Source organism: Aulonocara sp. 'chitande type north' Nkhata Bay, linkage group LG8 (assembly GCF_057382095.1).
Source record: "Aulonocara sp. 'chitande type north' Nkhata Bay isolate Kocher_YH1m ecotype deep benthic linkage group LG8, A_spYH_male_GT1.1, whole genome shotgun sequence".
Lineage (NCBI taxonomy): Eukaryota > Metazoa > Chordata > Actinopteri > Cichliformes > Cichlidae > Aulonocara > Aulonocara sp. 'chitande type north' Nkhata Bay.
In genome coordinates, this window is record NC_141351.1 from 27,216,014 (window position 1) to 27,221,013 (window position 5,000).

At 49.7% G+C, this 5,000-nt stretch overlaps 1 protein-coding gene across 1 annotated transcript in view; it reads right to left on the minus strand.

The window, feature by feature from the left end:
* The window catches only part of ankfn1a (ankyrin repeat and fibronectin type III domain containing 1a), a 101,764-nt gene that overhangs the window by 64,371 nt on the left and 32,393 nt on the right, over window positions 1-5,000 (minus strand). The window lies entirely within an intron of this gene.

Below are 5,000 nucleotides of genomic sequence, written 5' to 3' on the forward strand. Positions count from 1 at the left end.
GGAGCAGTTGGCACAAAACACAGCGCGGACGCTCCAATGGGCTGAGGGTCAAAGGTCACTGAGTGAAATCAGAGGCTGTCGCCGCGGTTTACAGTCGGCTCATGTTTGCTCTGCCTGCCTATGAGGTCACATCACAGCTGACGATTAGCGTGTGGCGGTTTGATCTTCCTGTAAAGGACCATTTCTCCTGATCTGAAGCTCATCATTGTCCTTCTGCACAGCACCTCAAACGCCTCGACCCACAGAAATGCCTGAAGTCACACTCTTCTCCACAGCGCCGCTCCTGCTCTCAGCAACATGAACAGTCACTGAGCTGATAACAACCCAGCAGCTCCGACAGGTTGTTATAAAGTTATGAAGCCTCGTGCCGGTCGGTCGAGACGACGGCACAAAAATCAAACGCAGCTGTAAACGTCTAAAATCCATCTGCTGTATTTGTGACTCGCTGCGAGCCGCACTCACAGCCGGAAAACAAATCCCGGTTTTCCAACTTTTCTTCTGGAACGCCCTCAGCTCAGGAACTCAGGACTGTCTGAGGGTTTCAGAGCTTTAAGATTCCCAGACTGAGGAGGAGAGCAGACAGATGTGAGGCTGATGAAGCTGGAAAAGCTAAACTGAGTAGAAAACAAGTAGAATAAAGCTTTGTAATGAAATACAATAATACCGTCTTTAAAGCTTTAAAAGCTCCTTAAAATACAGTCGAATTAAATAAAATAGAATAAAAATAAATTATTAAAGAACGAGCAGGACTGAAGTCTGAGGTGGCGTTCAGACCAATCGTCCGTGCAGATGTTTCCGTGTGACCATCAGCTGAAGTATTGTGGATAATTGTAGATAGAAGTGTGAATGAGGGGTGCGCTGCTGAAATGTGTCCCTGTGGAAACAGCAGCTGTGGGCGACAGCACGAGATCGGGGTTACTGACTGTAACTTCAGTTCTCTGAGTCCAAGCGCAGCCCCCCGACTGGCGACCATCACAGGTTCTAACCGCTGCAGTCAGACATGATTCCAGAGGTGAGGCGGGGCTTAACCTCACTTCCTGTCCCGTTGTAGCGTTCTGAATCCACCTGCAGGTGGGTGTGCGGTGGAGGAGCGCCAGCAGCGTAAACGGGACGTTTATCTGAGTTCACAGCAGATAAACATCAAACATGGAGATGAATCGTGCTTCACAGAGTTTCTGTGTTTGTTTACAACATTCAGCTCAGCACAGAACGAAGCTTTAAAGACCTTTTTTTCAGTTTTGATTCATTTTCTCTGCAGGCCTCAGCCTGAAGGTCGCTGCTTTCCCTGCAAATGAAAGCATGATTATTGGAACTATTTTGAGCTGCGAATGAATCCATACGTGAGCTCCTGCGAGCCGAGGCCAAAGCAGACGGCGGCGTGTTTGTTTATGATGAAGGACGGTCGCAGGTGCGAGCGATGCAGCAGAGCGATGCAGCAGAGCGATGCAGCAGAGCGAGCTCTGCGAGACGTTACTGTGCATCCGCAGCCTGCAGCAGCCAACAAACAATCCGGTTTGACATCATAAACACAGAAAACAATTAATGTGCCGCGGAGACGAGCTGCGGCTGCTGCTCATTGGCTCAGAGCTGCCACAGCAGCGCTCTGTTTCCATGGTTCCCATTCAAGCGCAACAGGTGAGGGAGAGACGGAGGGAGAAACAATGGAGGCTCCTGCAGGTTCAGTTTGCACCACGCAGGCATGCACATCACCTCATCTGAATATTTGCACACACGCCTCTCTGCTTTGACTTTCTGCAAAGCAGCAAACACGCAAAGATCCGCCTCCGCCTCCGCCTCCTTCGGGCAGAGATCTGCAGCCTGGAGTAAACGGTCCAACATTTCCCGTCTGAGAACCACGACCTCGATCTCTTACCCTCTGGGCCCAGAGTTCTGCCTACAGGGACAAAACAAACCTCGCTTCACTCACAACCAGTAATCAGATTAATCTCACCATGACTCCCAGCAGGAACATTTCCACAGCAGAAAATAGTGAAAACATCCTGAGCATCACTGAACGCCTACAGCTTTCACTACTTCAAAGTATTTATGTGAGTGAAGGAAACGAACATCCTGTTCTCTGAAAAATAACTGCAGCAACATTCGGGACGAACTCCGGCTGTGAAGCAGACACAGCCAGGTTTCACACCTCCACATCACAACACCCAAAACACATCGCAGCGTGACGGATGGTTTCTCAACATCCTCTTTTGGAGAAGATCAGTGAAGCTGCTCCTGTCTGTCCGATGGGTGCAAGGAAAACGATGCTGGAGTATGTTTGCTCACAGCCTCTGCTGCACAGTGTGGGAGCACGAATGCTGCTTCAGTTCCTGTAACGGGACTTAGGTACTGACCAATCACGTCAAACCAGGCCTCTTCATAAAGGTGAAGAGTCTGGGCACCATCAGCTGTCATCTGAAGGTGTTTCATTTTTCCACATCTGTCCACAAACACTGAAACAGGAAGTCCTGGATGTTTACTGGATACACACTGTTGGATCACAGTGCACTGTTTCACTGTTCCAAAGATCATTATTGGAAGGTTGTTGGTGGCGTGCTGTTCTGGATACAGGTCGCAGCAGATGGCCCCGCCCCTCCCTGAGCCTGGTTCTGCCGGAGGTTTCTTCCTGTTAAAAGGGAGTTTTTCCTTCCCACTGTCACCAAAGTGCTGCTCACAGGGGGTCATGTGATTGTTGTCTGTATTATTGTAGGGTCTACCTTACAATATAAAGCGTCTTGAGGTGACCACTGTTGTGATTTGATGTATAAATAAAACTGAATTGAACTGAAGACTGTTGGTTTGTCTGGCGGTCGCTGTCGGTGCTGGCTGTGGCTTACTGTGGTTGGTGCTTGATTAGGGGTTGGTTGTAGTTGTGTTTGTTGTTAGGTGCTGTTTGGATGCGGTTGTCGTGCCTGAGCCGTTGCGTTGTTGTTTGAAGTAAATGTGATGTGTTGCTCTCCTCCTCTGCACTCCTGTCAGGCTGAACTGAAGCAGCGCTAAAAGCCTCTGAGCCGCTCACAGGTCATTACTGTTTAACAGCCCTCTGCAGCACAAACAGTGACTTAGTGAAACACTGCTGCTCACTGGAAAACCAGTCGAGGTGTGAGGAGGACGTCTCCGAACAAACCCTCCTGTCTGCGCGTGTGATTGGTCGAGGCGCCGATGTTGTCTCGTAATGATTCGTCGCTGACAGGATGTCGAGTCACGATTCTGCAGTATAGCACGAGGAGACGTAACTTTAATAGTGCGCGCCGTGTGTGTGTCGTAGTTTATGAGTGCGTGGGAGTTCTCCTCGGAGAGCGTGTGTCAGCGAGGAAATGACTCGCATCAGTCACAGAAATGGTGCGTTAGTGGCTTCCCGGGCGTCACACGACGACTGTTATCCCTCGCTGATGGACGGCCTCCGCTCGCAGCGGCGGCGGCGTGCCACAGACTTCCCACGCTGATTCAGTTTGAGCCACCGCAGGGTCTGCTTCAATTTTACCTCTGCAGCAAAAGTTCAATCAGTTTAAGTCTGACCTCGTTTGTCGGTGACCTTTAAATCCACCATCGGCTGATGTGAGCTGAAAGCAACCTGAGGAGAAACACCTCCCTCCCCGCTGCACCTCACTCTGTCATGACTCCGCCTTTCACCAAAATCCAGCTTCACAGTTTACAGCACGGACTGGATTTAAATGAGCACGTTCTAATTTACTATAAACATCCTGTGAAACAACAAGCGAAGCATCACGAGAGAATTCGATGACTTGATACAAGACAAAGCGGCAGCGCGAGGACGCGATGGGTCAGATCAGGTGTGCAGCGGTTAGAAATAACCAGACGTGGTCCACAGAAGGAGAACCGATGGCCTGACTGAGGCGGGGAGTAGCTGCTGCTCTGACAGCAAGGAGTCAGACTCAGGTGGTCACTTATCTGTTGTGGGGACGGCGGCAGGATGCACTATCACCCACTATCACTATCACCCAGAGCGCCACACCGGCCCGAACAATCTGTTCGGGCTGGTGTGGCGCTCTGGGTGATGTTCTGCAGGGAAACCTCGACTGGCCTCTTCCAGCATCAGGAAGGTGTTTTAATGTAATGGCTGCCTGCTGCAGTTAGTCACCCAGCATGTGCCTGTTTTTAAAGATTAGCTTGTATGGGCTTTGAAAGGGGAAAAGCGCCCCTGCTGTTTGCAACGTTCCTCTAAAGTCCAGTTTAGTCTAAGTATCCATGATTTAAGCCTGACATGACAGAAGGACGGAGAAATGAAGCAATGCAACAGTGTTCAGAGCAGAAAAACAGAGTGAATCTGGAAGTAAATGCTGTGAAGTGGCTGCAGAGCTGGTGTAGAGCTGGTCCAGGAGCTGCTGGACTCGAAGCTCTGTCCCTGTTAACGTGTCAGAAAAGCGCGTCAGCGCCAGGAATGAGTCAAAGAAGTGCAAAGCAGGAAGTCAGCAGTGAGTAATGTTTGATGGAGCCAGTGTCACAGGGCTGTGTTGTGTTCAAGGACACTGGAAATGTAGCGCTCAAAGGACAACATGTGCTCCAGCGTTTTCAGCTTTCACTGCTTTCTTCTCTCGTGGTTTGATGGAAGTTTCAGGTGATTAAAAGCTTCCTTCATTCATATCAAACATACCTCTGAGGTGCTGAACACCATCACAGTTAATGAGCCTCGAGTCAGGTGGAGGTTTCAGAGAGGACAAGTCCATCGGAGTTTTTAGAACAGCTGTGATGAGAAGAGGAAGGAGGAGCGCCGATGTGAGGACGTGTTATCCTTCACAAACACCTGAGCCTAAGCAGGGAGCCACCTGCTGCTGGATGTGACTAAGGCACAGCTCTATTCTGCACAGCTCTGTTCTGCATGGACGATTTAAAGCTCGCCAATGTTTCAACTTCAACACTCTGTTGGTTCAGTTTCTAAATAACAGAAATGATCCAGGTTATAATTACTGCTGGTTAAATCCTAATGTGCAACAAACTGAAGCTCGTGTTCATCATTCAGTCAGAAAAGCTGAGAGTCTTTC